Below are 20,965 nucleotides of genomic sequence, written 5' to 3' on the forward strand. Positions count from 1 at the left end.
AGAATGAGAATGGTATATAAACATGGAAAAATTTACCAGGCATGCTGTTAAAATAAAAAAGCAAGTATAATATGCTCATTTAGGCTTATACCAAAAAATGCAGATGTGTAGACACATATGTATATGAATATATATCAGTATAAATGTATAAAAACTAATCTGAAAACAAATATATTAAACTTCTAGTAGTTATCTTTGAGGAGTAGACTGGAAGGGTAGTTAAGTTCACTATTATTTTACATCTACATTGTCCAAACTTAAAAAAAAAAAAAAGTACTCGTGAATTACCCATACAATTAAAAGCCATGACTAAAAGGATTTTTAAAACACTGCTTACTAGTATTTGTTTATTGATTCCCTATTGGAGGGGCTGGAGGGAAAAACAAAAGTGTGACCACTATTTGTAAGTAGTAAGTAAATAAATGATAGTATCCAAACCTATCTTATATAAATATCACCCTCTCTAGCCAAGAATCCTAAATATTATAGTAACAACAGCAGCAACAGCAGCAATAACAGACAATTACTGAATATTTTCTATGTGATAATTATTGTAATGAAAATATTTATACATACTAATCCAGACTGAGGAAACCCTCCTGGCATAGTAGTTAAGTGTTACCGCTGCTAGCCAAAAGGACGGCAGTTCGAATCCGCCAGGCACTCCTTGGAAACTCTATGGGGCAGTTCTACTCTGTCCTGTAGGGTTGCTGTGAGTCGGAATTGACTTGACGACAGCGGGTTTTTTTTTTTTTTTTTTAAATCCTGACTGCCAGCAATCTCTACCTAAGCAGCACTATGGACACAGAATTCACTATCACACAAAACATCTGTTCATGTGTTGAGTGGGTAGATCTAGAAAAATATTCTTACACAGACCAATACCAAATTCAAATTGATCTTTAACTTCATGTGAGAAAAAATATACTTCTTATATATTCAAAGCTCTTCAAATACATAAAGGTAACTCTTCTTTCAGACTCCTCTTAAGCATATTCATTTCATGCCGTATACAAAAATTAACTCAAAATGAATCATTATCTAACCATAAAATTTAAACTACAAAACTTTTAGGAAAATTTTTAATATATTTGACGTAGTAAGAAACAAAAGGAAAAAAAAAACTGAGGAAATGAACTTCATCAAAACTAAGTTTCTGCTTCTTGAGAGACATAATTAAGTAAATGAAAAGGCAAGCCAGAACACGGGAGAATATATTGTCAACACGTGTCTAATAAAGAACTTGTATCCAAAATGTGCAAATAACTCTTAGAACTTAATAATAAGAAAGCAAGCAACCCAATAAAATTGGGTAACAGATCTGAAGAGATACTTGACAAAAGAAAATTAATGAATGGTCCATAAGCACATCAAAAACCATTAGGGAAATGCAAATTAAAACCCATGAGAATGGTTAACTTAAAAAAGACTGACAACACCAAGTACTGATAGGGATGTGGACCAACCGGAATTCTCACACACTGTAGGAATAGAAAATGGTAAAGCCCTTTTGGAAAACAGTCTGGCAGTTTCTTATGAAGTTGAATATTCCATGTAACCAGATACTCTAAGTATTTAACCAAGAGAAATAAAAATATATGTCCACACAAAGACTTGTATACAGAAGTTTATAGCAGTTTTATTCCTAATAGTAAAACTGGAAACGTCCATCGATAAGTGAATAAACTGTAAAGGCATACAATGACTAAAACCAAAACCAAACCCACTGCCGTCAAGCCGATTCCAACTCACCGGGACACTATAGAACAGAAAAGAACGGCCCCACATGTTTTCCAAGAAGCACCTGGTGGATTCGAACTGCCGACCTTTTGGTTAGCAGCTATAGCCCTTAACCATTACGCCACTGGGGTTTCCATACAATGACTACTTTGACTACTTCTCAATAATAAAAAAGGAATAAACTACTTACACATGCAACAGGGATGAATCTCAAAAACACTATGCATATCACAAGAAGCTAGACAGATGAGTACATAATTTATGATTCATTTAAATGAACCTCTAGAAAAAGTAAACCCATAAAAAGTAAACCCATAGTGACAGAAAAATGATCAGTGATTTCTTGAGGCAGGGTAGTGGGGCTCAGGGTAAAGGGAGGATTGTTTGGGAAGGAACACAAGGGAATTTTTTGGTATGATGGAAACATATCTTCATTGTGATGGTAGTTAACACGAGTTTATACTACTCATGTCTGTAAGGCAGGAGGGTAGATACTTTGAAGTCACCCTTATACGACACGTCTTCCATGGCTCTCAAATCTTTTGAGGGCAAGGACATTTCACATTGATATCCGTATCTTATGTGCCTGGTACATATTTGTGGAGAAATTACTTCAAATAGTGTCTAAGCTTCTCACTACAGAATTCTTGGTTTTCTTTTTCCTTATATTTACTTAAAAAAATTAATTAAAACCAAATTTTTTAGTTATATGGTGTATGCCATATGATTCACCAATCTTACTAGAATATCTTTCTTCTCTTCTGCCTAATTACTGAACACACTGTCTGTAACAGACATCTAAATGTCTTTAATTCTGACATTTATTTTCCTATTGCAATTTTTCATTTAACAACAGTTAGCCTATCCAGAACTTAGTAAGCCTTTAAAATGAAATCAGAGCTACAGGCTCTGAAATAAAAATAAGGCAAGCATTGCCTTGAACTCCGAACAGACCTGACAGAAACTGGAAGTCCTTGATTTCCCCCTCATCTGCCACGTCGAACCAGCGAACAAGCACTGGTGGTCACATTTCTTTGGGGGTGTGTGTGCATGTGTGTGTGCGCGCATTTACCACAGGTTCCTTCCACTCTGTCTACACTCACACCCCTAGTTCAGGAGGAAATGCAATTGTTACCCTTCGTCCGCTGTTGGCCCCTTCCCCATTCCGTGGAGTCCTCAATGCTGTCACTCGACTAAACTTTGAAAAACGAAAATCGGATTATCATAAACCCATAACTGGCATTATTAACAACTTAACAATATCTAAAGGGAAAGGTACAAATACAGGAAGAACCCATAATACAGTTTCTAACCTCTATCCGTTACTCCTTCTGGCCAGACCTAAACTGTAGCCCTTATGAACTACTTGCAATTCTCTGAGTTCTTCAGGTATTCATAACCATTTTTATGCCTTTGTTCCCACTGCCTGCCTTCATAAAATCCTTCTCAGAAGGTCTAAGTGTTAATTTCTACTTCTGTCTTCTCTCTCAGCAAAAATTACTTTCCTTTCGATTATGCCACTACTGTATATGCTTCCTGAGATTAAGAATCCTGTTTTATTATCTTATTTATCTTGATATACAGAATACTCAGCACGATGCTTGGCAAATCCTGACAAAATAGACAACTCTATAGAAGCAATGTAAATTACCAAAACTGACTCTGAGAAAAATTAAATAATCAAATAGACTGAAAAGGTTGCCAAGGAATTATATTCAATAAATCCTGAGCTCAGATTGTTTTATATGACCTTTCAAATATTAAATGAACAATTTTCATGCTGTAAAAATTAATCCTGCATACAGAGAAATATGGAGCACCTTTAAATTAATTTTATTAACTAGTATAACTGTGATATCAAAACTAGAAACGGAATCACATTTATAAATATAAACTTAAAAAAAAAAATCATGAAGTATTAGGCGAACCAAATCCAGTAGTGTACTGAAAGAATGATATAGTCAAATACAACTTAATCCAAAATGCAGGTAGGGGTTAATATTTGGTAGAGCATAAAATATAACACAAGTGAGTCAGAAGAGGGGAAATAAATGAACAAACTACTTCTTTATGATAAAAAAGTCTGTATTAAAACAATAGCAAATATGTTAAACAAAAGGAAAACATCATGAGCATTTGCATTAAAAAGTGAGAAAGGCAGTAAGATATGAAACAGAAACTAGAGGCATATAAAGTAGCTACGGTAAAATAATTATGATTCTTTATAGATTTTATGATTGGTTAGAAAATAAACAGAAAACAACTGTACTTAATATAAAAGTTTAATAAAATAGTACAGATAATTAACAGTTCTCCTATATGTGGTAGATAGAAAAATGGCCCCTCAACCACTGTGCCACCAAGGCTCCCCTCAAAAAAGAGCCATATCCTAATTCCTGCAACAAGTGAATGTTTCCTTATATGGCAAAAGGAACTTGCATATGGGATAAAATTAGGAATCTTGAGATGGGAGGTTATTCTGGATTATCTGGCCAGGCCTTAGAAATAATCACAAGGGTTGTTATAAGAAAGAGGCAAGAAGGTCAAAGGAGGAAGATGGATGCAAGAGGCTGGAGTGATTTGAGAAAGGAGTCTCCAGCCAAGAAAAGTAGATGGCCTCCATAAACCAGAACAGACAAGGAAAGATACTCTCTCTTAGAACCTCCAGAAGGAACCAGCCCTGTCAACACCCTGAACCAGTGAAACTGATTCCAGACTTCTGGTCTCCAGACGTAACAGAATAAATCTGTGTTGTGTTAAGTCATGGAGTCTGTAGTAACTGTTACAGCAAACAAAGGAAACTAATATATACTATAAAAAAAAAAAAATTTTTTTTTTTTTTAATATACTATAGAACTACGATAATCAGTTAAATACATAAATGAAAAAAAAAGATTTAAAAGAGCAACATGAACAGCTAGGAACAATAAACAAATTGAAATAAAATGTGCTGGACACCTGCACTGAGAAAAAGCTTTACTGAGACAGAAAAGCATAAAAACTTCAGTTCCTAGATAAAATTCTAGGTATTTTAAGGATATCTTATGCAAACAAGTTAATAGTTTTAGTAAAACGTCACAAAAATAAAGTTTTATTTGGGAGAGATACTTGGCAAAATTATTCTAAGTTTTTTTTTTCATATAGAAAGAGAAATGTAATAATATACTAGAATAGTTTTTAAAATAAGGATAATAAAGTGAGAGAATTATAGACACCTCAAAATATATACAAAGCAACAATAATTAAAACAAGAATGAATATAACCATGGACCAGAATGAATAACCCTCTACCTCAAAAAGCCTAACCAAAAAAATCAAAACCAAACTTGTTGCTGTCAAGTCGATTCCAACTCATAGCAACCCCACAGGACAGGGCAGAGCTGCCCTACAAGGTTTCCAAGGAGTGGCTGGTGGATTTGAACTGCTGACCTTTTGGTCAGCAGCCGGATGCTTAACCATTGCGCCATCAGGGCTTCAAAAAGCCTACCATGCATAAATACTTAGCATGATACTAGTACATATGATTATTCAAAAATGATACTGCTGGCATAGCCAGAAAACTATTTAGAAAAAATTAAGTGAGGGCATTTCCCCACGAATATAATAAATTCTAGGTAAATTAGAGAGTTGTAACACAAAAAATTAGATCAGACTATAGTGGGCATATACATATCCTCAGAATAAGGAAAGCCATTTTAAGTGCAGATATAAAAGGAAAAAAATGCAAAAGGCAGATTTGACTATACAAAATGTTTTAATTTTTTTGTGAAAAACAATTGTTTTCCTAAAAAAGTTTAAAAGGGAGATCCATACATAGGAAGGAACAGACCAATATTTTAAAAGCATGTCATAATCAGAAACTAGAGAACTTGGTGAGGAACAGGCACATTCATACACCATTATTGGGGGTGTAAACTGATTTAAATTTTCTGAAGCATAATTTGTCAACAGTCAAGTGTCTTAAAAAAGTGCATGCACTCCTGACCCAGTAATTTCACTATTCTATGTTTAGAGATTTATCACAATGGAGCAATCATAAGTGAACACAAAAATTTCAACACAATAATATACAGTACTTTATAGTAACAAAACCTAAATATACAATAGAAGATTTATTAAATATTTAAATAACAAATGCCTAAAATGGGATATTCTGCAGACATTTAAAAAATTATGTTTGCAAAGAATGAAGAACATATATTATCTAAATATACTCAAGGTACAACGTTAAGTAAAAAAAATGATAAGCTACATACACAGTATAAGCTCTATTTCATAAAGGTGTAAATAAGACTGAAAGAAAGCATAGAAACACATTTACAATAGTTATTTTTATCTTCAAATACTTCCCTTAATTCATGAAAATAAATATTAATTTTATAATCAGAAATATTTGCATTAGAATATTGGTAAATATAATAACTAAATATGGAGGAAGTTTTTCTTTTCCTTTTAAAAATAATGAAAAAAGTCACAGAAGAGTTCACTGATTTGGTCCCATGAAATGTAAACTTCTATATATAAAAAAAAGTCATAAACAAAGTTGAAAGACAACTGACAAAAGGGAAAAATGTTAACAATTAGAGACAAATGGTTAATACCCTTATGTACTCCACAATATATATTATTATGTCCAATATTACATGCTCAACAATATTACAGCCCAAGACAGCATGGTTCTTTCCTACCTCATGTAAGAAATAACAGGTAATAAATAAAGAATAATTTCAGACAGTGATAAACGCTATAAAAAGGTTATAAAAGACAGAAAAATAAAAAAACAACAAGAAATGAACTGTCAAAGGGGTAAGAAGGGGTATTGTGTGAGGAGGGTGGGAACAGCTCCTTTGAGGAGGAACATTTAAGCTGAAAGGAGGATGATTACGACATAGTCAACCAAGTCAAGATTTTGAGGAAGAGGGATGCAGACGACCCTTCTCATTTGAGCTGTGATGAAGAGTGTCGTCTAAAGCATAAAGGCCAGGTAGGGAGACTCACCCAAGATGGAACGAGAAATTCTCAAGGCCCAATCATGCTGGGCGTTTAGACCATCTTAATGAGTTCATATGGCCTTTCAAATCAATAAGGAAAGTTATCAATGTTCCAAAATAAACATAGCTAGAAAAAATTCACAACAAAAAAAGTGCAACTGCTAAAAATGTACACATTAAAATTTGAATCAGGCTAGTAATCAAAGATTACTAATCCAACTGATCAAAAATTAAAATAGCAACATACAATTCTCTACCTTTCAAACTGTGTAGCCATCACAAATCATTATGTACATATAATGCTGGTGATGTGAGAAATATCATTAAAGATTAATGCTATTTATACAGGCAAAAAAATGAGGAAAACTACATAATCATAAAGAAATGATGATACCTTCTTACCATGAAAATGTATATATTCACTGAATTATATATTCAAAGGATATTTAATGTTCAAGTATGATACTGCTGACTACCCCATTTCTAACCTACTAGCAAAGTCTAACAGTGCTTCTCAATAGGGCTTCCTCCAAAATATATCCTACCTCTCATCATTTCCACTACTAAAAGCCATACACCCAGACACAATAATTTCTCACCAGGACAACAGCAATAACTTAATAATCATCCCTCTTGCCCCTTACCCTTTCCCTTGTTCACCATCCAAACAGCAGGCAGTGTGATTTTCTCAGTGCTAATCAGATCTTAGTATTCATGTGCCCAATGTCTTCACATTGTTAGGTGAATAAAATCCTAACTGCTCACTACGGTTCACTTAATGTGGCCCCTGCACTGTCTCAAAGGCCTCACCTCCTGCCATATTCTCTCTTTCTGTAACAATGTTCTACCTATAAACCATATCTTTCTGTCCTCTAAATATGCCAAATTCATTCTGATCCAAGGACCTTTGTTCCTGATGCCTGGAATACAATTTTCTTCCTTCTAATCATTTTTTAATCATTCATTCAGCTCTAAACTCAAATGACAGTTGCTTTAACGATGTTTCCTGTTACTACCTTACCTAAATTATACTCCCCTCCCCTAACATTTTTTATCCCATGCTCTCATTACCTTCATAGCACTTACGACCATCTGAAATTATGTATTTACTGTTATATGTTTACGTCTCCTTATTCACTTAAAAGAATATAAGCTCTATGAGAATATAAAGTTTCTGTATACTCAGCATGTAAAACAGTGCCTGGCACATAGTATTACTAAATGAACATTTACTGAATGAATTAATGCATGGTTAGTAAGAACAAGAAAATTATACAATTAATAGTATGTTAATTACATAAACTTACTGAGTACCATACAAACCATGAATGGATAGCATTCATACACAGACTATAAAGGGAACATTAATATTAATATAGTTAAATCTGGAAAATATATAATAAAATATATATAAGCTTCAAATTTTGTTTGCAAATTAGCTAAAATAAAACTTAACGGACTTGAAAATTTATCTTTTCCAAACAAATAATTGTGATGTTAAAATATGAAAAAAAGTAAATTTATAAAATTAAGACCTTTCATGTATATACATACACACGTGTTTGTATGTATGTGTATACACAGTTTCTAAAGGAACTAAAGAGAAATGAGAAGAAAATCAAATTAAGCTAATAAAAATACTCAAAAGTATAGACCAACAAGAATGTTTTTAAGAGAACACATTTAAGAGATCATCTTAATTTTAAATATAACACTAACATTCATTCAAATAATTTTTCTAGATACCCTAAAAAAGAATAAGCACATATTCAATCTGATCTGAAATGCCAATACCTTCTTAATGAAAAAATGTAGAACCCCTGATTATCTTCAAGGACTGTAATGACAACAAGCAAAGGGGAAAAGTGCAATGGGCAACGGGTTTATAAAGCTCTAGCGCAGGAAAACAGCCTGCAGCAGAGTTGCTCTTTTTAGAAGGCCAGTGTATCCTCTTATTACGGTAAATCAAATCCATGGTAGAACTGGTACTGGGGTTTAAGTCATTTGTGACATTTCAAAAGAAGCTTGCTTTCCATTTGTATCCTATATCTCTAAAAGAGCTAGAAAAGGACTAATGTAAAAAGAGAACAATTAAAAGCCTTCTGCTAAAATTATTTCTCTCAAAATGGCATGCAGCCGTATTTGAAAAATGGGAAGAAAAAGAAAAAAGCAAGAGTCTACAAACTGGCGTATACTGGCAATGCTGCTAGCAAAAAATGTTTTCACATAATTAGTACCAAGTCATGTATTCTTAATAGACTATTATTCAAAATTCATTTAAGGCACTTTCCTAGCATTGCTAACACCAGAAGTATTGTCAAGTTGCAATAACGTGTGATTTATTTTAAACCATGGCACTCATCTGACTTTCAGCAATATATTCAATGTTTCTAAAACTTAAAAACCAGGAAATCAACTAAATCACAACTAGTTGAGTCATTCCTGAGAATATCCTCCATGGAAAGCACAAAGGTGAATAATATGTGGTTTACGATCTCAAGGAGAATGCAATCCAACACAAAGATAAAACTAGTACATAGCTCTTAGGAAATGGTAAGTAATAAGCTAACATTTTATCAATGGAGACAGAATGAAAACACACTGGAAAGGCAAAACAATTAGCATCTGGCAATAAGTAGGACGATATTCAAGTCAAAGGAGAGGGAAGAACAGAGAGTAACAATACCATTTTGACCATAAATCGCAAAGTATATGGTGATGTCATAAGTAAGAATGAGTGGGGTTGTGAGACAGAACGAAAATGGGAAACTACTGATTTTTGTTTGGTTTCAGACATGCTGTTTTGGTCATACCCCACAGTATACAGGGAAAATAGGAAGTTAGTGCTTCAGAGAGAAGCATATAGGAGTATGTGTTGGTGACCAGTTTCCTTATCATCTGCAACTTTACCACAACTCAAGTGAGGTATTTTCATTAGGAGCAATACCCAGGAATTATTAAAAACAAACAAACAAACAAAAAAAAACTTGATATTTGATGAAGTTTAGAGTTCATAATTTAATTAACACTTTGGTTGACTCACTTAAAGAATTTATAAATCAAAGTCCTATACAATAGATCAACCAAAAAAGACTGTACCAATTAAAAGGAAAAAAAAAAAAAGGAAGAGCAAATATTTAAAGGAGAAGTACACTTCAGGTGTTGTATTTTGGGAAATTATATTTTTAAACTTTAATTTTCTTATGAAATAATTGGTAGTTATACATGCTAGACGCATCCTATAAATTTTCCTGCACTTTAGTTTTCCCAAGTATGCTCATAAAAACTTTAAAAAACACAATTTTGTTCTTCCTAATATCAAACATCCATCCTAAAGCAAGATTCATCTAAAACTTAGTGAAAAGTGCAAGAATAATTTGTTTGACTAGTACTGTAAGGTAATTAACCCACTGCCAGTGAGTCAATTCCAACTCACAGCGACCCTACAGGACACAGCAGAACTGTCCCACAGGGTTTCCAAGAAGTGGCTGGTGGATTCAAACTGCTGACCTTTTTGGTTATTAGCCTGAGCTCTTAACCACTGAGCCACATCAGAATGTTTCAATTACTGTCAAGGCTGAAGAGTAGGTAAACTAACAGAAATAAACAATGTTTCTTAACACCTAAAACTGAGAATCATATGACCAGTATGTTTCTTCTTATGAAAAAACGCTGACACAAAAGTCCAGTGGTAGAAAAATGAACGCATGTGAGTAATCACACATATTATAATTTCTATCATTTGACAGTCAACTGATTCTGAGCTCTGCCATAATTTACTATTTCACCTAACAAAAAGGTCAGAATATCCATTCATCAAAATTCCTAGCCAGTAGGTGCTGATGGATAGAATAAAATTATCATACATTAAATATTAAAATATCACTCAGCTTATTGGTGACAGTTAGTAAATAAGATAAATATCTCTTTTTAAAAGTTTATATAACATTTTGCATACAGCAACGCAGAAATAAGGCACAAAAATTACTGAGATACATTTTCTTGATTTCTCTTCTTTCCAGCTTTAATGATCTTATTTGAAGAGAAAATATTTTTCCTCTACCTATACTCATCTGTAGATTTCGGGGGGGGGGGGGGTTGCTATACATAGAAATGATTTTTCAATTATCTCTATTTACAATACAATCTTGATTTCTAAATTATCTAATTATTATAATTTGCCAGACCATATATATCAAAGGATTCTACTTTTGGTTAAATTTCAGTAATAAAGAGTGCATTAAATTATACTGTTGAGGAATGGCAGAAATTCAATGCTGCATTCCAGATTGTTTGAGGCAACTTATTTCAGATAATCACTCCAAATAGCAATGAAGTCTGCCTGAAAACAGCACTCTATTTCCAACAAATGTAACTTTCATTTAACTCTCTACTATAGGGATATTATACTCTCACAACCAGCTCACTACTAACAGCTTGCTTTTTAACCATTTCTGACTACATTTAGTAATACAATCTGAAATCTTTAAAAACATTAAAAGAAATGAAAATCCTATAATTATTATTTTTAACTTGCAAGCAGAAGCTGCTTGGAATAGAAGGTCATCTTCATTTCTCATAGTTAATTGCATCAACTGGACCAAAAAAAAGGAAGAAAAATAAAGAAACGCAGCAAAAGTAGAAAATCAATTGAGCCAAAAATAAAACTAAAACCTGAAAAGAACTTGGCTAAGAAGGAATAAATAGCAATAACATCATTCAGTTAAAACAAAAACAAAAAGTGTCATAAAAACCAATGCTTGCCCCTCAAGTATATTCTGGAGCAAGGAGGGAAATAAATAAGAATAAAAGCATTAAATACTCAACATAACTTTATAAACTTCAATCTCAGTGTTCAGAAGTAATTTATTAATTCAGCAGATGATGCGCACATAACAGGGACTAGGCAGTAAGAGATTAACCAATAAATAAGTCAGTGGTTGTCTCAAAAATGCTCAAAATCTAGTTAGGGAAAAAGATGTATTTATAGGTAATATAATAACAGTTTAAATAAATTACTAGTGAGAATAAAGTTCTCATTACTACAAGCGATTCACTCAGAGTCTGGCCAATGTCCTCTAGAATACAGGACACACAACGACAAGTAACTAATTAGAACAAATAGCTGACTTAGGCCTAAAAAAAGTCTAAAGGCAAGAGGGCAAACTGCCTGATGGCAGAGCTAACAGTCTGAGCTACTACCTTTGAAACAGCCAATGCTTCCAGAAAAAAGTTTATCTAACTTCCAAGGCCAATGAAGATTTTACTTAACATGGGCATCAAAGACTGAGTAGATTCCACCAGGAATAAAAGGTAGAAAGGGCAGTCCAAACTCATGGAATAGCATAAAATAAGGCATGTTCGATAGAAACGGGTGGACATTCACAGAAAGCAAGTTGCCCATCATAGTTCAGTGCAGGGAAAAGGTAATGCAATAGCATGCATATTAAAATGGGGATCTTCCTGTTCTCTGTTTCAGAAAAGAACCCAAGGCTGAGAAGAATGGGTCTCAAGTGTTTAAACCAAGGTAACAAGGCCGTCTATGCAACACTTGGAAAGACAGTGGCCAAAAATTGCTCAACCTTTAGTTCATCAATCAAATAAAAAATATAACCATATATTGTGGAGGGAATGTTTGAGAAAGAAATGGAATAGTGAGAGCTCAGAATGTTGTTAGGTGTAGAAAAGGAAGTGCGAGTGATTCACTCAGAGTTTGGTCTATGTACTGTCGAATATGTGGCACTCAACAACAGGTAACTAACTAATTAGGACAGGTAACTGACTTAGGCCTTAAGAAAAGTCTTAAGGCAAGAGGGCAAGCTGCCTGAAGAGCAGAGCAAACAGTCTGAGCTACTACCTTAGAAACGGCCAACACCTCCAGAGTTTGGTAAAGATATATACTTTCCTATGGGATATATAGTGACTCCTGAGAAAAGAGCCTGCACTGAGCCATTTTTAATGAAGCGTACCCATGAGACCGCAAAAGGAACAAGATGAGCTCCGAAGAAAGGCGGTGGAGGTAGACAACAAAGTCAGAGGCTAAGGATGATAGAAATAAGCAGACAAACAAGGAAGTATCAAGTGCCTCAAAGGAACTGCAGCTGAGTTATCCCAGACACTGGGAGTTTTTGATGAACGTGGAAAAGTAAAAAAAAAAAAAAAAATCTGTTTATATGTCTAACATACTCAGAGAAAGATCTTTACTACTCTTATTTCTTTCCTACTGCTAACCCCAAACCTTGGAAGACCGAGAGGCAGCACAGTGAGTAAAGACAAAAAAGTTAAAAAAAAAAAAAAAAATCAATGCAGAAGTCTACTAATTGACCATGTCCCCATTACCCTTCCCTATGCACATCTGCAAGTTTAAGCAAGGCTGATGTGAGGGTGAAATTTTATGACAGGTGAGAGTTTGGAATTTTAATTCATTAGCCTGTCTCCCCCCTGAAAAATAAGTCTATTTTGAAATGCCAGAGAGTGATAAAAGAATGAAATAAAGAACAAAAGAGGGATGAGAGGAGAGATAAAAGAGGAAGAGGAAGAGAGAAAAAGAAGCCTGTCCAACATTTTGTCGAGGGGCAGGGGGAAAAAAATAATATTCAGAGTGGGACTACAGGTGTAGTGACAGGAAAGAATTAAGCAAGTATCAGCTTGTACCCTAGTAAGTTAGTTTCTTTTAACAAGCTTTTTAAGAATCATAAAAGCTGGGCAATGTAGGCTGATAAATTTGTTATCATTATTGTGGCATATGAAATATATTCCGTGAGCATAAAAATCAAAGTTGTCATTCTTAAAAGAGTACTAAGCTTATATATATGTTGTGAATTTGCATGGGGGAATTTATATCTCTTAATAAAACGTTCACTCATTCACTGAGTTGTAGAAACTGTTATTAGGGGCAAAGTTAAACAAGACAGGCTCCACCCACAATGATTTTGCATCTAGTGAAGGCAACAGACAAGCACATATAATTGCTAAAACAGAAATAGCAAAGGGCTATAGGATCACAAAGAAGGAGTTAACAAAACATTTAAGGTAACAAGGGGTAGGAAACATCTTCCTAGTGAAGGCGATATATAAACTGAGGCCTAACCGATGAGGCTGACTTAAACAGATGATAGCAGTTTAGGGGTAAAGGAGCAGGTAAAATAAAGAATATTTCAAGCAGATAAATGCCCAAAGAGACAATGTGATAATATTCTGGGAACTGCAAGGAGTTCGCAGTATCAATGTTGCATGCAGTTTGCAAGGAAAAAAACGAGGCTAAGGACTTAAAAGAGGAGCCATATCCAGTGTCATGTCAGGGAATTTGAATTTTATCCTGAGGGCAGTGGTGCCACCGAAAGGTTTTAGTACCACTTGTTTTTCATACACTTGGTGGCGCAGCTGCTAACTAAAAGGTCAGCAGTTTGAATCTACCAGCCGCTCCTCAGAAACCCTATGGGGCAGTTCTCCTCTGTCCTATAGGATCACTATGAGTGGGACGAAAGCAACAGGTTTTGTTTTCTGGTTTGCACATCTAGTATATGCTGAACATTCTTTCACATATGTTTTATTGTATTTTCCTCACAACAACCCTGTGAGGTAGGTTTAATGATTCCCAATTAACAGAAAACAACCTTAAAGCTGTTAAGCAATTTACACTTGATTAAATAGCTACAAAGTAGCAGTTAGGATTTGAGATCAAGCTTCAGAAAATACATTAGAAAAATGATAAACACAATCACACACACGCACACACACACATTTACTCAAAATGCATGTAGAAATTTCAGAGTTAAGGAAGAAGTTTAAAGTAATAAAGGTCTATTAATTCACTATGAAAGATAATAAGATTTGTGGCATTAACAATTTTTATGCAAATTTATACATTTAAAATTTCAACTAACTCTATTGAGAAATAACTGCAGAATTAACTTTTAAAAAGGCAGGAGTTGATAACATAAAATAAGAATAGCAAAGACTGAGGTAACATGAGTATTTTATCACCTGTTGATCTACCTGAGATTTGGGGGGAGGGGAACTTTTCATATTTATTTGGAAAATATTTCAATGCAAAAATTCATGTATTATTCTGTAAACAAATTACATTCTGGATGATAAAAATGATGTCTGAAATACAGCTTCATTAACCAAAGTAACTGAAATATTAATCATTTAGTATAAAAAGAATTGCCTCTGTAATTTTTCATTGCAAAATCACCTCCCTATTATCCGCAATAAAATATTTAATTCACAAGAATTTGTTCAGATAAATTTGGCAAGTCAAATAGTTTTTATAAAAGTCTGTTTGAGATTAATTATAAAAATATGCCCTTAATTAAGAAAAAGAAGATACCATGTATATTTTACAAGCTGAGAGCCATTTGAAAATTCAAAAAAGTATGGATTGAAGCTCTATTAAAAAATTTGAGTAGGTTCTTCAAAATTAGTTTAAATTAAAATCTATACTAAAAAGGTATTTCCTTATACCTTTTTTTTTCTCACTGATTTTACTCTTTCTTCAGCTGGTCCTAATATCTCTTTTTAAAGCCTGTAACTGAAAGCTAGATATTGCCAAAAGATTATTGCTAGAGGTCTAAGAACACATCATTTAAAAATACATATTATCGATATATTTTCTTCCTTTTTTCTGTTATAACAAATAGACAATTATAATAGAGAAGGATGAAGAATACGGGTTTCATTAAGGCTTAATTACTTCTAATGAAGTATTTATTTCTGAACCCCATAATTACTAAGTAGATGTAAATTAAGTCATAATTCCAACCATAATTCTGATCCCTCAGAATAAGATGAGGAGCCCTTACTTGCAAAACAATCATTCAAGTGGAGGTATCAGTCATCTATGATACTTTAGGGAACGAGAATAATCTCCAAATTTAAAAAAAAAAAAAAAAATTTCCAAATATACTATTTAACAGAAACACTAATATTTTCCTTTATTTTTGATTACGCAATTATGTATGTCCATTAAATGAAAATAATGCACAAGTATATGTAGGAAAAAATGAAATTTCTCACCTTACCCCTTTTGTATGGTTAAAAATGTACTCTAATAATTGTCAAACATGTAACAAATATCCTGTATAACCTAAAAATACTCTGACACACACGATAAGCATAGTGTGTATCTTTACATCACCAAAACATTAAAGTAATACATGAAAAAAAGATCTATTCTGTCCAATAGGATTACTTCGATTAATGAAAGGAATGAGATTAATACTTACTAACACACTGTAGAAAATGTGAAAGAACGAAAAACAGAGCAGATAAAACACCCTGTTGCTAGAGACAGAAGTGCACTATTACCTAAACTACATTCTTCTAAAAATTGTTTTCTTATTTAGTGCTTTGACTATTAAATGAATAAGTCTATGTAAGTAAGAGGGGAAAAATCACAACTGAAAATGTGAGTTTTTTTGGTATTATTTAAAGTTTTATGTTATTTAAATAAATAAATATAATATAATATAAATAACAACTAGTTTTTTGTCTAATTTACCTGATGCTTCCATGATGAATATGATATTAAGAATTATACTATATGTATTCTCAAAAAGTTGTATTTCAAAACAGTGGAGGTAATTTTACTACAAAACTAGAGATAAATGGAAAACATCTTTGTAGGAAATCAGATCGCTTCTTTGGACTCTAAAACACCATTATTCGGCACTTGGTTAACACAAATAATATCCTAACTAGAACAAAGTTACATGCCCCAAAATATCTTGGTTAAATAATGTAAGATACAATTCTCAATGCATAGAATTCTGCCCCCGCGTTAAACAGAAAACACTTAAACGGTCTCTAGGCAATCACTCCCTCCATTCACCTCATTTTACAAACAAGGAAACTGTGGCCCAGACAAGTTAACTTTTATCTACCTTAACTGAGAATCTATAGGCACAGAGATATGCACAAATATCACTTAACTTAAAGAAAATGACATTATATTTCATATTATTAAGACTATAAGAGGATCATGAATCCCTAATTTCTTTCCACAGAAATGTCTAAAGACATACAAAAAAAAATAAAAAGCAAACAGTAAGTCAAACTATTTACTAAAATACAACAATAAGTTTCATATCATGCTGTGTAACAACAGACAGAGCAGTTTGTAATGTTATTTTCCTTTAAAGTATAAATGTGCTAATCTATTACTAAAGATAACACTCTTGCAAAACTGCTTTTACAAAAGAAAAAAAAAGATTAATTAAATGAGGGAGAGACTATTAAATACATTAAGTGGACATTCAATGTTTAGTTTCTCCTCTCCCATATTTTGTTTCAATATCTTAAAAGATTCAAACTCAACGTTTCTAAAACAAAGAATCAACACTAGGTTCATCTTGAACTATGTTGCAAAACTTTCACAAAAAGAGTGAAAGCATTAAGACAAAGACATAAAACACTGTAAGCAAAGCTAACTACAATGTTCCTGTTGAATTACAAGTTGATTTTCTGGTTTAAGGATATAACTACAAAAGCGTATGTTGGTTTGGTTATTTTAAAACAAATTGATTCTTCTACATTTCATTAAAAGAGAAAATACTTTAAAAGCATTTCAGTTTCATCTGCTTTTAGAACAAAATAATTTCCAAGGAGTGTGTCCATCTGTTTGTTATTTAATTTGGAACCAATCACAAATTAGATTACCTTAAAGTAAATTTAGAGCCAGGGAGAGCAGAGTTAAGTTTAATTGACCTCAGTGCGTTTTTTAAATGATGTTTTCCAGTCTTATTGGGTTTTCCAGTCTAGGGCAGGTACACAAGAAACTTACAGTCTATGTAGTACTCCTAGTCAGTTTCACTCTGCAGATGGCACAGTGGAGAAATACCTTCTGTACAGGACCATGTACAATTCTTCTGCAGCTGGCAGCACCTAGGGGAAAGTGCGCTGTTAAACAGTTGCTGCGTTCCACCTCAGAAGTGGCTGCAATTCGGTGGTGGGTGAAGTGACTCCTGTACATATATACAGGGATGAAAAGTACTATAGAAAATGAAAATTTTTAAGAACAAAAGTGGCTGTCTGAAAATTGTGCCACAGCAAAACAGAATACATCATTCAGTCACAAGAGCCCTGTGCAGATGGGCTACCATCCATTTAAAAATCAAATGTCAAGAATGATTAAAGGGAAAAGTAGAAATACAATTATTCAATTCACAACATAACTATAAATCAGAATGTTAAAAAATATATATTAAAAATAAATTCCAAACATTTATACTAATTTATAGTGTTTCTATCGTTATTTACTTAAAACCACATACATGTTTAAGATTCTTCACTCTGTTCAGCAAATTTAATGCTTTCATTTTAAATGACAAGTCAAGGTAAAAAACAGGGGAGATCAGAACTGAAGTAACATGAAAATAGCTAAAAGCAGCAGAAGAAAACAACATTCTGATATTCTGAATTACTTTATATTTGAAAAACAATTTTATAAACTAACTAGTCTTAAACAACTAGCAAAGTCTAAATAATTTTTCATATATTGAAGCTTTAAGTGATCCCATATAAATTGACAACTTTTCTTCTACAAAATCAAACTGAGCTAGAATCTAAATACAGTCTTTAGGCTTAGTCCAAATAAACAATGAGTTTATCAAGTATAAGATAACATTAGTTCATTAATTCAGAAAATTATTACATTCTACATTTACTACAACACCTTTTCTACAGGATTTATCTTTGATAGACCAGAAGATTAAATTCAAAAAAGTATTCCCTAAGAAATGTAACTAATCACTAAACTACCATCCTAATCTCCTCCTACCTCTAGGCACAGCAACTTTGTTTATACTACTCTGAAGCAGTTAACTGTGTACCTTATTTCAAAATATTCATGCTTAGGTTACTGAAACAGATTAAGGGCGCTATGTAGCAAAGTCAGATAAAACCTGACCGTTAGGAAGTGTTTCATAAATCAAATCTTTCTGAATCTTGCTTGCTATAAGAAAATTTATTTATTTTAGCATATACTCAGTGGAGTTGGTGATACCTGACAATTTCCTCTCAGCCTTCTTCAATTCTTTCTAGAATAAGGCATAATGTAAATAAATATTATTTCCTTTAGGTGACAAGGGTGAGAAAGATATCCAGAGCTTCTTAACATTTTTACTAAGTCATAAATCAGGGATTCCTAACCTGGGTTCCACATACAGGACTCAGGAGATCTGACAATTTTATAGAGGTACAAACTGAAGTGAAAACATACTACATGGGTTCATATGTACATTTTTCTATGGGAAATGATTCACAAGGTTTTCAAAAGGCTCCATGTTGACCATCCCTTGAAAAAATTTTAAGGAACTACTGATAAATGATGTCTAAGACACCCAACTGAATAGAGTTACTCCCTTTAAATATGTGATTCTGAGCAGCTTTCTCTTATATGTAATGAGAAGCAGCATTTCCAGAGATGTTTCAATGACTAAATGAAGTAGCTCATATAAATCACATATACAATACCTTAGACTATTTTCATTAGCAACACTGATAAAAATTGTTCAACAGAGCTATCCCAAACGAGCAACTGAAGTTCTTCATAAGGTCCTAATATTGTTTACTGCTGTTATGACGTCTTTTTGTGTGTGTGTGTGTGTGTAGCCATGTCTTCTAAGTCAATAGATCAATATTACATGCCATACATTACTGCACTATTGTAGGTACATAAATGCTAAATCCTTGCTACGTATTCTTGAAGTTTGCATTTCCCGAAAAGTCACACTGGCCCCTTCCCTGATACCGTACTTACTTGGAACAGAGTAAGATATGGAAAAACACTGGTGTCTACTCAATTGTTTCTATAAATAAGTCCTAAAGAATGGAATACAAGATAATTTCATGTCCTTTATAAGTGTATTCTTTTATTTGCACTATAACATGCAAACAAAAAAACTAAATTTGAGGACTCCAGTGAAGGGTAACATTTTTATGAAAAAGTTATAAAAATCATAGTTTTACTTTTATAAATCATCTTCCTTACTCCTTTCAGTTTAGTTTTCTGTAGGTAAAGGATACAATAAACATTCATACATACACATCCTTTAGTAAGAATCCCTGATTTACAGCACATAGATTAGTCTCACCTTTAAAATAAATTCACAACGTCACAAACAGTATTATGAAATAGTGTAATATGGTGTTTGTCAAGCCTGCAGTAACAAAAACTAATCAAAAAATAACAAGTGAACGTTCACCATGTATTAAGGATACTCATTGAAGAAACAGAAGCTTTGCTAATATATACAAAACTAAAATATACAATGCAAATAAAGAGTTGGTTCCCAACTATTCCAAATTTAAAGAGCCTTTTCTAGAACATCTTAATGATAGGAGCTATGTTTTATGTATTCACACATTAAGGAAATATATAGCAGTAGACACAAAGTGAACAGGTTTTCAGCAGAAGGAAGAGAGAAAGCATAAGTCAGACAGAAACATAGTTTATTATTCAGAATACTGCAATTAAAAGGATACGAGCAGAATACAGAGTGCTGGCCAGAGTCCCCTGGTAGCGCAAACAGTTCATGCATTCATAGTTGTTAACCAAAAGGTTCGAGCATCAAGTCTACCCAGAGGTGCCTTGGATGAAAGGCATGGTGATTTACTCCCAAAAAACTAGCCACTGAAGAGACTATAAAGTACAGCTCTATTCGGACACACGGAGTTGCCAGGATAGTGACAAGAGTTATAGTTTATGTATTCACACATTAAGTAAATACACAGCAGTAGATTAAGCATGGTAACTGGTTAAGGGCCAGTGAGGAGGCGAAGAATAGGAACAGGCCCAATTATACTACGGAACTTCAGAATACTTTACTTCAAACAGTGGCATTTATACAAGTATTTTACAAAAATTACTCTAGCAGCAGCATGGAAGATGAACTAGAGGTGTGATAGCTCAATTAGAGTAATGATAATGAACTAGAAAACTGGGAGTAATAAAAAAGCTACATACAAAATAAAAATCTTACTACCAAGTAAAATTCTGTAAGAGTAGAAATGTCGGATAAGTTAAAGATATTTCTAAAGTCTGAGCCTGGAAACTAGCATTTATTCATTCATTCACTCAAGTAAAGAAGGAAAGAGCAAAAAGGAAAAAAAGTTTATGAGGTCAATTGTTTCAAAGGAATCCTTTCAGTATTTTTATGGAGTAATCTAAAACACAATTTCAGAAAATATTCTACCGTGACTCATAGCTTCATAACTTAGGATCTTCCCCT

The 20,965-nt window shown here is 33.2% G+C and overlaps 1 protein-coding gene across 2 annotated transcripts in view; it reads right to left on the bottom strand.

Annotated features, from left to right (window-relative positions):
- The window catches only part of NOVA1 (NOVA alternative splicing regulator 1), a 151,728-nt gene that overhangs the window by 87,307 nt on the left and 43,456 nt on the right, over positions 1–20,965 (bottom strand). The window contains exon 1 of one of the 2 annotated variants that reach the window (XM_064292365.1): positions 17,518–19,276. The exons of the other annotated variant lie outside the window; for it this stretch is intronic. The gene's annotated coding sequence lies outside the window, so the exon portion shown is untranslated. Of the gene's footprint in view, positions 1–17,517; positions 19,277–20,965 lie in introns of those variants that run through there. 2 annotated transcript variants of the gene reach the window in all.

Source organism: Loxodonta africana, chromosome 10 (assembly GCF_030014295.1).
Source record: "Loxodonta africana isolate mLoxAfr1 chromosome 10, mLoxAfr1.hap2, whole genome shotgun sequence".
Classification (NCBI taxonomy): domain Eukaryota; kingdom Metazoa; phylum Chordata; class Mammalia; order Proboscidea; family Elephantidae; genus Loxodonta; species Loxodonta africana.